Below are 15275 nucleotides of genomic sequence, written 5' to 3' on the forward strand. Positions count from 1 at the left end.
GTACGGTGGGGCAATTTTGAGAACAAGGAGAAAACTGTGCAGGGAGCTGGATAAGAAATATGTATGCCTGTGCATGTGTTTCCAGTTTGCAGCTCCTTTCTGTGTTCCATGTCGTGGGGCTCTGGTTGGTAAAAACAACAACAACAAAACTGGCCCAGAGCTCCCACACCTGGAAACAAGACTGTTACTTGTCTCTGGTAGTTTCTGGGCAGACATGTGGTGACCTTCTGACTTCATTCTCAGTATCTGTCTCTCAGGTCATCAACTGCTGTGAAACAACCATACAATAAAATTCCTGATCGTAAATGAATTCTTGAGCTATCCTAACGTTGAGTCCATGAATTTGTGAGGAAAGTCAGCTTAATGTATTTAAAATACAGGGGATATTGCCATAAATGGAGTAATTTAAATCTTCGATTTAAATATTTGCTCTTGTGAAAGATGATTTTATATAGTGCATTGGTTTACCTTCTTACATGATCTTTATTTTTTAATTTTAATTTTATTTTAATTTCAGTATAGTTAATATGCAGTGTTATATTAGTTCAGGTTCAATACATAGTGTAATTTTAAGGTCAGAAATTTTGAAGCAGAAGGATACTATCAGCAAGTGCTTATTTGTGCCATTACACAGAGAAAAGGGCGCACAGGCGTGTACACCAGTGTACATGCATGTACATGTGCCCATTGCATGCCTCCCACGAGCAACCTTCCCATATCCTGCCATATGCAACCCCTGTACTCCCATACCCTCGTAATACCAAATGATCTTCCAGTTTCACACATCCTCACTACCTATATTCCCTCAACCACAATATCTCTCAACCCTCCCACCCACTAAAACCCCAAGAAGCCCTCATAACTCCCCACCTCTCTAAATCTATCACCTATCCCTGTAACTCCTACTTCCTTAGTACCCTCTGTACATTCCTACATATTTCCATACCCCTTCCCACATTTCTGTACATCTTCACATAGCCAACCCTCCACACAGCCCTAATTCCTACCCTCCCCCTCCCCCCCAAATTGGGACTCAAATTATGTAAGTGAAATATGTCGGTCTTACCAATTCATGGAAGTTAGGGTCCTCTTTTTCCTTCTTTTCCTTCTTTGTTCTTATGATTTTTGAATTTTTCTGTGTTTTCACTTCCCTTTGGATTCATTCTGGCATTTCTAAAGCCAGGAATGTCAATCACTGATCTAGTGAACATCTTTATCCTGATTATTATCTTCATGCCAATAGCATATAGCTATTTAGCTTTGTCTTTCAGCCAGGGTGGAATTTTTTTCTGCATGGGTGTATGGATATAGGCTCATTTCCGTATAGCCTTGTTTCAGTGGTGCTTCTGGTTGATTCAAATAAGTAGTCTGTCTACAAACAAGTAGATACTTACTTTTCAGTTTGTTACAGTTGCTGCTTGCCTCCAGTAATCTTGGTATGGTTTTTTTGTTTGTTTGTTTTTTCTTTCCTTCTAGTACTTCTGTTTGACTAGATGGTTATAGTGGAAGAACCTCTTTTTCCTTTTGAAAGATTTATTTATTTTTATTGCATCATGATTATTAATTTTCTGGGTGTTATGTTTTTTTAAAGCTTTCAAATAAAAACAGTTATTTCAAGATAAAATATTATCCTCTGTTCTGGTTAAGGAAGATTAGGTTGCAATGTGTAACTCCCATTAAATATGGGAGCATTGCTTTAGATTCCTATAGGAAAAGCTGGGAAAACATGTCCTACAAAACAGCTGCCAGTTCTATGAATTTCATTTGAAAATGTTGTAGAAAGAGGCTTAATGATCAAAAATAACGTCAACAAACACTGAATGTCCAAAACACACATTTTGACCTAGACTCTGGCTCTCTCCACCCTCTCCCCTGCCCAGATGCTAGAATGGAAAGTGGGAGATGTCGGTGTCATGGGCTGGGTCCCTGAGGCCCTTGGCGGGTAGTCTGACCTGCGCGGGCCTCTGTGGGGCTCTTCAGGCCGCTGTGTTGGGCGTCTCTAGGATCCTGCAGTTGGTGCTGGTCACTCTAGGCACCTACAACTGTCCCAGAGCACATCTGCAGTCTAGGGACTAGTTCTGATATGAGTTAGAGACTAGGAACTGGCTTCTCTTGGCCTTTCATTGCTTGGAAAAACAAAGAAAAATCAGTTGTTCAGGGTCTTTTTCGTCTGTGCTGGTTCTCCTTTGTTCCTTGTCACTTGTCTTCTGTTACAGACCCCAAAGATCACTATGTAAACTGGCTTATTTTGGGAAGTACTTAACATGATTCATATTTGTAGGGTGTTGGGGCCTATCTTTATGAATATCCATATTATTAGAAACAGAGATACTCATCATGCTTATTGTGGGTTTTATCTTGCCAACGTTTCACATTCTTCTCTTGCAAATACTAGTGGAAGTCACACATTTTAGTTATATTGAGGCAAACTTTTCACTTTTAAAATGTTTCTGGTGGGCTGAATTTTCAGCCTCCAGAGTATCTTAAACCAGAATAGTGAGTCTGGTGTTGGAAAGAGACAAGTGACATGCGACCAATGACAAAAGCCTCAGGAACATTTTAGAAAGGCATGGGATGGTTTGTGAGGAAAATAATTTCTCAATGAGTTTGGGTCCTTACAGGGACCCAAAGGGTTCCTTAAGAGGCCACTATGTGTTTTTTGAAGGGCAGAATAAAACAGGATCTGAACCAACATCCTGAACTGGATTGCAGGATTATTCTGGCTGTTTTATAAGTGATCCAGATCATTGCAATAGGGATTTGATCATGCTGTCATTGTTTGTTGAAATAATCCTTGGCCCATTTTCATATTGTTTGCATTGAGTATACAAAATACTCTCTTACAGAATAGTTTTTAAAAACATTAAAATAATCAATATTCATTTTTTAAAGGTTTTCTTTTACATTGTTTCCATTATAAAAACTTTTAAATCACTATTTAAAGTAGGACAGTAGCCTTGAAACTTTTTAAGTATCTGCCCATTAGTGTATATGTGTTTTTAATCTAAAAAGTTTATGAGTTTTTTCTTAGGTTTATATATTCTATAGATCATAAATTAGAAAACTTAGTTTGAGGAAAAGGTAAAATAATATTTTAATGTAGATTATATATTATAAAATTATATCTTTAATGAGAATAGTGAACTGATTCACAATTATGCTTCATCATTTTTTAAAACCTTGTTTAATAATACTTAGTAATCCAGTGATTCAAAGGTCTCTAAGTTCAGTTTATTTTTATACTTTGTTTTAATTTCTGTCATGGTTGAAAATATTTCTCACAAAGGTATGTTCTTCCAAATTGAAGAAATAAATTGTTGACTGTGTTTGCTAACTTATAATGTTCATTTTTCAGTTCCATCTCCCAATTTTGCAAAGGTCTTTGTAAAATTCAGTTGGTAGTCTTTCATCTAATCTGATGTCGGTTGGTCCTTACAAACTATTTGGAAGCTGAAACTTAAAATTTTTAAGGTAATACGTTTAAAACTCCACTCAAACATTTGTGAGGAATATTTTCAAAAAGATTAGGAAATTTTATTTCCAACTTTAAGCCATACAGTTAATGAGTATTAATAGTTTTTGGCAACAAAAACACTGAAAACATTTCCAAATACTGTACCCATTTTCAAAATGCTCACTTGGAAAAGGCTTATGGGTTACAATGGATCCATACATGGGTTATTAAAATATCACATTTCCTTTCAAGGAACAGCTTATATTTTTGAAAATACCTGCCACATAGGCACTACTGACAATCACTTGTCATCGTAGAGAAGGTCAGCAAATTGGGAACATTTTCTTGTTTTTACTAAAGAGTAATGCATAACTAATCTAGAAACAAGTAGTTCCCTTTGAGATAATCAGAATACTTTGGGAAAAGATTTTCCAGGTCACATACTATCTCATTATGAAGAACTGTAAATATTTTACAGTTTAAAATAATGTACTCTGTAAATCCACTTAGATGGTCAAATGTAAATGGCAATACATTGAAACTTGAAAGCTGTGACCTACCCAGTTAACCACTGCCAATATTTCTGTCTTGAAATTTCTAGCTTTTTTTTCAGGATCCCTCCAATAACTTATCAGTATTGTGGTCCTATGACATGTGGACTGAGTAAGAACATTAGTAAAGCTTAATTTCTTTCTTTTTTTTTTAATAAAAAGGTTAAATATAAATAGAAGTTTTATTTTCTTTCCACATGCCAATTCACCTTGTGTCCTCTGCTGTGGAGACTCGTTCTTGAGGTTATCAGATTTACAGTTCTGTCTAGAATCACCAGAATGCTTACGTTGTTGGCTCAGCCAAAACTCTAAGATAGCTTTCTTTTTTTTAAATTTTTTAATGTTTTATTTATTTTTGAGAGAGAGAGAGAGAGAAAGTGTGAGCAGGGGAGGGTCAGAGAGAGAGGGAGACACAGAATTCAAAGATAGGCTCCAGGCTCTGAGCTAGCTGTCAGCACAGAACCTGACACGAGGCTCGAACTCGCTAACTGTGAGGTCATGACCTGAGCTGAAACTGGACGCTTAATGTACTGAGCCAACCAGGTGCCCCCTCTAAGATAATTTCCTGATATCTCTTTTTACTACTCAATGTATTACATGAGAATCTACTTGTCACTCTTTACTACTCCGTTAAATCTGTTAATTAATCTCTAAAGGTATGTTTTTAGAAAGTTGAAAATGTAAGGAAAGATGTCATTTAGTTTGCAAGAAAAGAAATTCAATACAAAAATCTAAGGAAAGCAGGAGTTAATCGTTCTCTTTTTGAAGGCTACTACATATACAGTATAGAGCTTACTCAGTTGGCTACAGCAGGATTTAGAGTCCTTTCCCAGAGATCTCTTATTTAATTCAATTTGACTCAGTGAGATTGCATAGACACAGATGTGTGTTAGTTCTCTTCTTGTGGCTGCAGTCTCACCAATCTCTTCTCTCATTTCTCCTTTCTCTAGCAAGGTTCTGCTTTACACATGGTATTGTTCACCTATCTCTAGAACTCTGCTGTTTTATAAGATAGTCACTAGTCCCAGTATGGCTATTGAGATGTAAATCAGTTAAATTTAAACCAAATTCAGAATTCAGGTCCTTCCTAACCTGATTTCAAGTGTATAATAGCCACATGTAACTTGCGGCTCCCATGTTGAACAGTATAGTGGACAGGCATCCTCTAGAATATGGTCTAGCTTATAGTGTAGTGTTATAGTCAAAACACAAAGATCATTAAAACTTTTCAAATCTCTAAATTTCCTCATATAGTAACATTGTCTTTAAATTTACTAAGGGTCATTTAAGGACAAATTTGAAATGACTTTTGGCTTACTGGAATTCTTATGATCTACTGTATTAACTCAGTTGAAAATAAATACTGACCATCACCTCCTTTCCTCCCTCCCCCTCCCCCCTCAGTCCACGGTTCGTTTTCAGTATTCAATGGTCTCTCATGATTTGTGTCTGTCACTCTCCCCAGATCAATTTGACAATAAACTATTAAAAAAAATATTGAGAAATTTGTGAACGATTTTTATTGCCGTTATTTTACACTGAAAACTGTAAAAATCTTTCAGTAAATGGCGAAAAGTAAACACTGGCAATCTTTACATATTTAAGTTTCTACTGTATTTGTAGTAAAACTTCTCTTTTTCCTTACTGCTAACACAAAACATGGTTACATGAAGTCACACTCTCCTACTAGAATATAGGGCAGGCACCTAACACGTTCGGTGAATTAATGGAGGCAGCTGTTACTAGATGGCCCCCTGTAACATACAGCCACTGCTTTTGGTGTCTTCCACTGAAATTTCCAAAAACTAGAGTTAAAATTTTTTTCTTCCTAGTAGTCACTCAGATATTTGAAGATGGCTGTCAGTCTGCTTCTAAGTCTTCTTTCTTCCAGGCTAAGTATCCCCTGGTTCAATCTAGTATAGGCTTCAGGCCATACTACTACTGTATAGATCCCTGTTTGTTTCTGAAGTTGTAAAGCCCTAACTGGCTTGATTTTGTAACGTTGTCCTTCTTTCTTAAATTAATAGAAACTGATTACAGTTTTCAGAGTTTTACCTCTATGCTACTGAGAGTTATTTGGACAAGGTATTCTGGAATTGTGCCCAGAGTAGGGTTAGGAATCACTATCCAAAATCACAGTACTGGGGTACCTAAAACGTCAGTTAAGGAAAGCTGGCTTTCTCCTCTAGAGAAAAGAGGTTTCCAGCAACTGAGCTAAGAGTTCAACAGTGGCTATCGCCATCTTGTGGTAGGGGAAAGAGAAAGAGACAGGGACAGAGAGGGAGAGGGAGAGAGGAGGGAATCACTGGTAGGAAAATCTAAAATCACTGTTAGAATACTGTATGTTTTCCCTTAGTTGAAAGCTGGTTTGTATTTAGATTCTGGTCAAATCATGGACCACTATTTCTAACCTTGCCTCATGCTACCCAGTTTGTAATTATTCTGTTCACCTCTAATTAGATACCGTAGGCTTCTCTGTTTAATGCCCAACTTAAAAGTTTGCCAAACAATTAATATTATTAATACTTATTATGATTAACAAGATATATGTTTTATTTTCCGTGGGATGCATTTTTCTAATAGATTAATTCAAATTCATTGCTTACATTCATTCAATGTATATATATTTAGCAGCTGTCATATGCCAGGTACTATTTAATACAGTGGTCAACATGACAGAGGAAATTTATGACTTAAAAGAAATCATTTCATTCTAGAGGGAACCGGAGAGCTTAAAAATTTTATGAGTTGACTTTGGCTTTTTAAATACTAACTTTGCTAAGGGACTACAATACCATACAGTAATTTTTGAAACATAGGAATGAATAATCCCTATTATAAAAGATAAGTCTTCACACATCTTGCAGAAGTGCAATAATTTACTTATTGAATTGGCAAATGGTAAAAAAGAATTATAATGCTTAGTGTTGATGATGTTTTAGCAAAATGGACATTCTCATACAATATTGATAGGGATGCAGATTGTTCTCAGACTTTCTGGAAATACGGTGAAATGTATCACCGTTGTGAATTGCATGTTTCCTTGTCCCATCTGTTCTTTTTCTTCCTACTTATACGTTGGATGAGTTTTAGAATGAAGTAGTAAAAAATTGGAATAAATACATATGTATTGGACTACTTATTACAGTGTATTGTTTAATGTAATAAAATTGAAATTTTTTCCTTATGTTTTTATTTTTTATTGAGACAGAGAGAAACAGAGCATGAGTAGGTAGGGGAGGGGCAGAGAGAGAGAGAGAGAGAGATAGGGACACAGAATCTGAAGCAGGCTCCAGGCTCTGAGCTGTCAGCACAAAGCCTGATGCGGGGCGCGAACCCACGAACCGTGAGATCATGACCTGAGCCAAAGTCGACTGCTTAACCAACTGAGCCACTGAGGCTCCCCTATTGTAATAAGATTTAGAAACAACTTAAATGCATAACAAGAAAGAATTGATTAAATAAATTGTTATGTATGGTAAAACCCACAATACTATATTGCTATTTAAAATGATGATATTGGGGCACCTGGGTGGCTCAGTCAGGTAAGCAACTTCAGCTCAGGTCATGATCTCATGGCTTGTGAGTTCGAGCCCTGCATCAGGCTCTGTGCTGACAGTTCTGAGCATGGAACATGGTTTGGATTCTGTGCCTCACTTGCTCTCTGCCCGTCCCCTGCTTATTCTCTGTCTCTCTCTCTCAAATATAAATAAACATTAAAAATTTTCTTAAATGATGATATCATTCTTCATTCATTGATATGGAATGATATCCATGATATATAGTAAGGCAAAGAATCAGGTCCTCCAGCATGGTTTAAGAATTAATAAGAATTTTGGGATATAGAGAGAAGTGACATTATGCAAGAAAGTCTTTTTGAAATATATTAGTAGATGAGTAGAAAACAGGTAAGAAACAGTCAACTTTTACCCACTGAAAACACACCCTTTTAATTTTAGGAAGTTAAATTTATAACTATGGGAGTTACGTACAGAGTGATTTCTATAACGTAGCTCATCACTTTTGTAAGGAGACTGAAAGGGAGAGGACACATGCAGTCTCAAAAGAAAAGTCTATCTCTTAACTGTTCATGGTATCTCTATCTGGAACTTCATGGATCTGGAAAGAAGAGACTAGAGAAGGAGAGTCAATTTGAAGAATCCTAGGTGTATCAATGAGAAAGTGGCAGATTCACAGTTATATTCAGAGACTCCTTTTCTTTTCTTTTTTTTTTTTTCTGACAGTGAGGATTGCCAATGCAAACAACCCTTCAACTCAAAGATTACAGTGAAGTGGATGAATCCACAGTAAAAACTCTGGGTGGGTTTCATTTTTCTGTTGTTTCAACAGAACTTAAAAATTGCAAACACTCATCAAAAACTTAAAAATAAAGCTTCTTATCAACATTAATACTAATAATCACAGCAGCTTCTTAGCAGCACTTGCTTTTGGTCAAAAATTGTTCTACCTACTTTGTTCTACATGTTTTGTATACATTATTTTTATCTTTATAGTCTTCATTTCCCAATGAGATAGGCCTAGAGAGTTTCAATAAGTTGCCTCTAATCACACAGTTAGTAATTGGCAGAGTTGGAATTAGAATTCAGGTTTTCTTGATTCCAAAGAACATTTTTATACAACTACCTTCTATTTCTTATTATTTTCTAGGAAACATATAATGGATAAATCTATATTGGACTAGGAGTGAGCATGTACTGGAGGTTTTAGATTACAAAGTACATTTAATTTTGGGATTTGGATAGAAGAGATTACTAGGTTATGTTGATGTCACTTTAGACATGGTGCATAGGCATTGCTTAAGTAACTGCTGTGAAAATCTCACATCCCTTTCTTTGAAGAGAGGAGTTAAGTTTAGGTTTTGGATTTGTGTTTAAGTCTAAGAAGTGATTGAATGGCCTGATGCTAACTTGCAGTGAAGGCCATAGCAGTTTGTTGTAGGGTTTTATTTGGGACCTTGTGCTGGTCGGAAAGTTCATCAAGTCTTTGAAAAATGATATAGGAGACAAGTGTTCAAGAATAACACTCAGCAGGGGTGCCTGGACGGCTCAGTTGGTTAAGCATCCAAGTTTGACTCAGGTCATGCATGATCTCATGTTTCTGTGAGTTTGAGCCTTGCGTTGGGCTCTGTGCTGACAGCTCAGAGCCTGGAGCCTGCTTCAGATTCTGTGTCTCCCTCTCCCTCTGCCCCTCCCCGCTCACACTCTGTCTCTCTCTCTCAAACATAAAATAAAAACATTAAAAAATTTTAAAAAGAATAACATTAATCAAAATTAATGAGACTAAAAAGATTTTGTTGAGTTGGAGAAATGGACATGTCTATCAAGATGAAAGTTAACAGGAACAAAGCTAGGATCCTGAATATGAATACAAAAATCTATCTTTTTGAACATTGGAAGAATGATACGGTTTGGTTGTAGCACATGTAAACAGTAATATTTGAGAGAACAGTTGAAAGTTCAGTATGAGTCAGTCGTATGGTATGGCTACAAGACAGCAATGGCAAAAGCCTGCTTCTCCTTAGTCTAGATTTTGGGAGGCTCACTTCTCACTGTCTTCTAAACTTAACAGAAAATACCACAAAGAGAGTGACAAGGGATATAGAAATTGAAAATAAAATATCACTAAGGACTTTGAAGCCTTGTTTTTGAAGACTCAAAGAAATTAAGGATGTTTTTCCAGGGAAGAGAAGACCTGTGGATGGTCTGACAACTGTTTTCAAACATGAAAGTAGCTATTAAGTGGCTTTTTATGTGTTCTCTGAAAGGACCCAGGGGCTAGGCTGTGACTTATCAGTAAGCCAGTAGGAACTACTTTAAGCTCTGTTGAGCTCAGCATAAGTGGAACTTTCGGACCATCAGAATTGTTCAAAAATTGAGAATATATATTTTTAAACATGAATTTATAAATGTGAATGTTGGAGTTATTCAATCACACAGTGCCAGGATGACCACTTCATGAGGATCCTGTAGGCTTTAATACTTTCAACAGTGAAAGGTACCACTTGACATAATTTCGCAGGGTTCATAAAAATTTCAAGCAACATGGCTCTGTTGTTGGACTTGGTGCCTCCTAAGCTTCTCTGCAGCCCTAAGGTTTTAAAGTTCTGGCATACTGTTAAGGGAAACACTACAAGGTGCTCCCACCCAAACACAACACTGTTTTTCCTTGCATTGACAATACCTTGGATTCTCACACTGTGGTTATGCCTGAGATTTCTCAAACCTAAAATTTTCGAGTTTTCTCTGTGATAATGATACAGCAAACTATTATTCATCATTGCCACTTTCATTTGAACTAGCTGGTATGATTTTGTTTCCAGTTACTCATTAGGCACTTTGGGCATGGGTATGCAGGACTAATAAATTTTGATGGAAGTGAGAAAGAAAAGCCCAAAGATATTTAGTTGACATTAGACTGTTAACCTAGGCAACCTGAACCGGAAAGGAGGCAGTATAGGGGAGTTTACTTGTTTATTTTTTTCATTAAGCTAATTTGCTCTTTTGCTTATGAAGGAATCAGATACCTTAGAGGAGGAGATAAACCTGTTTTTCAACTATGACAAAGTCATGGTATTTGGTATCAGCTCCTGAATCACTCTCCTTTGTATATATTCCGTATCATACTATTGTCTCACCAATCTTGAACCTATTGATCCATTGTATAAGACGTTAGGTGCCAAACTGATCCAGCATTCAGGTAGCCAAAACAAATTTCCAAGACGTGGCAAACTCACATACAGATTTGGCTTAGGGTCAGTATACAGAGGGTTCCATCTTGTAGGTGTGTGAGTGGCAACCTCACAGTTCCTTGCTAGTGGTGGTACTCTTGTTTCACTCTATGGCATGGCTTGGGATGGTAGGAATGTCCAGTTCGCAACAGAGCTCAAAAGACATGATCCATCTCCTTAGACAGAGGTTGGTGAGGGCCGTACATGCTGTCCTGACATCAGCTAAGAGGGGAGGTAGGTGTTAAGGGAAGGGGCACACTTCCAGGGAATTAGAATACTAATCAGAAACTAGGAATAAAACAAAAGTGAATATGGAGATTGCAGCTCACTGGGTACAGAGGTACCAAAGGGATCCACTGTCTTTATGATAATATATAAATACATTTTAGATTCTAAATCTTTGCAGAAGACAAACACCTTAAATAGTCCCAAACATCTCTGTCACCTACGGTGAGAGTGGGGTCCAGTTTTAAGGTGGGAAATTAACAGCATATTCAGCTCGCTAGAGTAGGCTGGGGCATACACGAATGGGTATGAACTCAAAGTAACAGACTTTCTCGATCTCTATTTGGTGAGAACAGCTAGTGAACATATTTGGAATTTGTAGCTAAATTTATAATGGAGCCAATCAGGAGAAAAAAGTCTACCTATTAAACCTTTGCTTTTGTCATATTCAGTAGCAGAAAAATTGCTACTTGTCCAATTCTAGATATGAGAAGCAATCAGAATATACAGTAAGTGCTTGAGGGTGACTTTTTTAGGGTTAAATATAGCTTTGCATCATTAGCTTATGTGGGAAAAAATCCCATTATGACAGCAAATCAGATCTAATCTGGCACTCCCTCTGCGACAATTATATAAAATATGGTGGAAACTTGTCAAAGCTTTCAGTGAGAAATGAGGCTCCTGATGCTTGGCAGCCCCCTTTTTGAGCACAGAGAAGAATCATGTTGCTTAGTTACGGCCTTTGGCTGATTTAGAAAGCTTTAACTGACTGTATTATACAAAAGTTAAACTCTATTCTTTGATATCCTTTTTTCCTCTTAAAAGAAAAAGCCTTATTTACCATCTTCCTATTTTTTTTTTTTTTTTGGTGTCTTTACCAAGTCACTTATGTGTATTCATCCAGGGCAATTTTCGATTTGTCATTATTTTTCCCTTCCCAGGGTTTATAGATTGAATGAGAACAAGTGGGTGGTTGATGATACAAGCAGAACATAAAGTATTGAAATAACTTAAGTGCTTTGTCCTCAAAGTAATTTGCAAGTGTCTGTTTCAAAATTGTTTGTCATTCGAAGTTATTACATTTTTGCCCTCTTTCGGCTTACTCATAGTTTGGGTTGCTATTGTCTTTATAACGAACACAAATGTATGACATTTAATTAACTTTTTTTATTTCAAAATGTAAACTCACATATAGGTGTGTGGAGAGGTGTAGGGAACAGTGAACGGAACTGGTGAAACAGGAATAAGGGAAGGGCCTGGAATTGGAGCCCAAACACTGAAAACAGAAGGGTTAAGAGGAAAAACAAGGAAACTGTAAATGGATATTTATAGCAGGTATTGTGCATGAATTAAAAAATTGTGTAGAGGGGGAACGTCTGATGTATCAGAGCCCATTGCAATGGGATAAAAATACTCAAGGACTCATAAGTCTGGAGGAGACTTAAAATCTATCTTTATACTGTAGTATTAAAAAAAAGGTAGAAAGTAGTATCTTTATAGTTTTAAATGTCCACACATTTAAAGTAGGTATCTACTTTATTTTTATTGCTCTTCAGGAAAAGGAGCTGTCTCTAAGTAGTGCTTTCTATTATCTTACCATAATTATTGTATTGAAATAAAGCCACGATTTAATCTTGATTATGTAATTATTTCAGTAGATTTTACTATTTGCTTTTCAGTACAGTCTCTGTTTCATGCATGCAAAGCAGTTTTTCCTGCTGGTGTGTACAATTCCATGATTACCTGGAGGAAATTCTATAGGGTTGATCCTATATTTACATTTAGAGATAAGATAATGGATAATTGTCTCTACAGGCTTGGCTCCATTGAAATTCTAGTTCTATTGAAGCCCCCCGATTCTCGGAACTACAAGGTGAGCCACTGTGCTTAATGGGCTTTGCTTCTGTGCTGGTCTGCAAATCACTTTAATTTGCTACCTTTTAAAGTATGTCTATCTAAAAAAATATGTTTTTTTTTGTCTAATGTAGTCATTTTCAAAGTGTGGTCCTCAGACCCCTAGGATCCTCAAGACCTTGCCAAAGGAATTTATGAAGTTAAAAACTACTTTTGTAATAATTCAAAGATGTTATTTGCATTTTGAACTATTCATTCTTTTATGGGTGTACAGTGACTTTATGATATGATATAGAAACTGATAGAATGCAAAAAGAAATATGAAAATCTAGTTGGCTTCTAATAAGATGGACTATGAAAAGATTTGCAGAAATGTAAAATAATGATTTTTTTGTTTGGGAAAATAGTTATTTTTCATAAATATATTGTGTTAGCATGTTATGGGCTTATTGTTATTTTAAATGAATTATTAAATATTTTAAAAATTTCTCAGTTTTAATATCCAATATGGTAAATATCAATGGATATAGTCAACATAAATAAAAGCCCTTTGTGATTCTGAATAATTTTTAAGAGTGTAAAGAGGTTTCAAGACCAAAGAGTTTGAGAAGTCTGATCTCGTGTATTTATAAGCTACTGTATAATTCTAAAGTTGACTCCACTTCCAGGCTTCTTTTTCTACCTCTTTCTTTCAAGATTTGACTGGCAGATTTCCACACCCCCTCCATTTTCCCTCCTGATAATTTCAGCCTGAGGCCTCACTGAACTCAGTCTGTGTCCTCAGAATTGGTGGATGACAGAGGGCAATGATAATATTGCTTAACATAGCAATATGTCTAAAATAAAATATCACATATTGTTTGTGTATTTCTAACTCTAGTGACTGCATTCCAGGTAAAAATCTTCATGTATTATTTCACTTATTAGACAATTTAATAAAAAAAGAAACTTTTAGACTTTTCATTTTAATTTTTTAACAAATTTGACCAAAATGTCAAAGGATGAAATATATTGCATTTTACCCTGCCAACTTTCATGTTGGAATTTTAAATGTAAACTGAATCATTTATATGCTAACGCATGCGAAATTGTATAGCATTCTCCTGCCCTAAAGTTCAATAAAAGACCAATATGTCTGCTAGCTAATGCTGTTTATTAAAAAATGACATATTCAAGTAAGGTCTGAAAATTTTCTTCTTAAATTTGTTCTTATCATTGGGTAAGCTATTTAACTTTTGTTTTTTAACTAAGGGATTATAAATTCAGTAAACATCAGTTTTTGGCTTTTAATCAAGACATTCTTAGAACCAAATGAATTTATTTGCTGAATGATATGAATCCATATATACATGAGATATATGTATATATCTAAAATGAAAAGTCAAAGTCCATTTGATATTTTATTTCTTTCTTAAAATAGAGATTCCAGGTTATATTTGTTCTTTAATGAAAGACTTCACAGATTTTTCTGAATACTTGGTTGGTTGCTCTGCAATGATATTTTGTTACCTCTGGAGCAGTGATGCATGTGTTGCAGCTAAGGGCGAGGTAATGAGTGGGGATGAGTGGAAATGAAATCCTGCGCCTTTCCTCCTGGGTCAGGGTTGATGAAATCTTCAGTTACGCATGTGCTCGGTGGCTAGGTCTCTCTGGTGGCAGTGTGTTGAACTTTCCCATCCAGTCACTTGCAAAGTGTTATTGATTCTACCTCAATAGCTCATCAGTTTGTTTTCTTCGCTCATTCTTACCACAAGTGACTGTGTTCTAGTATTCATCATACCTTGCTTGGGCGCTCCCAGGACTCTCCCCTGCTTAGTGGTATTCCCTTCCAGTTGATCATCTGCACAGCTGCATTTAAAAAAATGATACAATGATTATACTATCATGTATAAAATGTATGTAGAGTATTGATTTTAATTTTTAGTTTTTAGTTTAGAGGAAAAGAGAGCACATGAGTGGGGGGGGCAGAGAGAGAGAGAGAGAGAGAGAGAGAGAATCTAATCCTAAGCAGGCTCCATGCTCAGTGCAGAGACTGCTATGGGGCTTGATACCATGATCCTGGGGTCATGACCTGAGCTGAAATCGAGAGTTGGATGCTCAACCGACTGAGTCACCCAGGCACCCCTGTGCGGTTCTGCAGTATATTTTTATTCTTGAGATAATATTACATTGTGGTTAACAGTGCTGGCTTTGAAGTCAGACTGGCCATGTTTCCTAACTTAGGCTCAAATTTCTTTAAGTGGGAATGATATTATGATACATGTAAAATGCATTGTACAGTACATTCTCGATAACTATTAGCTATTTTGCATAGCACTTTGTATCCTGAGATTATTAGTTATTTATAATTATTTATTTATATCTGTCTTCTCTGCTAGACTGTAAGTACCATGAAGGCAGAGACCACATGTCAGCACAGGTTCTTCCCTACGTGCCACCTATA

The 15275-nt window shown here is 36.3% G+C and overlaps 1 protein-coding gene across 1 annotated transcript in view; it reads left to right on the forward strand.

Annotated features, from left to right (window-relative positions):
* GPR158 (G protein-coupled receptor 158) overlaps positions 1 to 15275 on the forward strand; it is a 410420-nt gene that overhangs the window by 37182 nt on the left and 357963 nt on the right. The window lies entirely within an intron of this gene.

The sequence above is a fragment of the Suricata suricatta genome, chromosome 10 (genome assembly GCF_006229205.1).
Source record: "Suricata suricatta isolate VVHF042 chromosome 10, meerkat_22Aug2017_6uvM2_HiC, whole genome shotgun sequence".
NCBI classification, from domain to species: Eukaryota; Metazoa; Chordata; class Mammalia; order Carnivora; family Herpestidae; genus Suricata; species Suricata suricatta.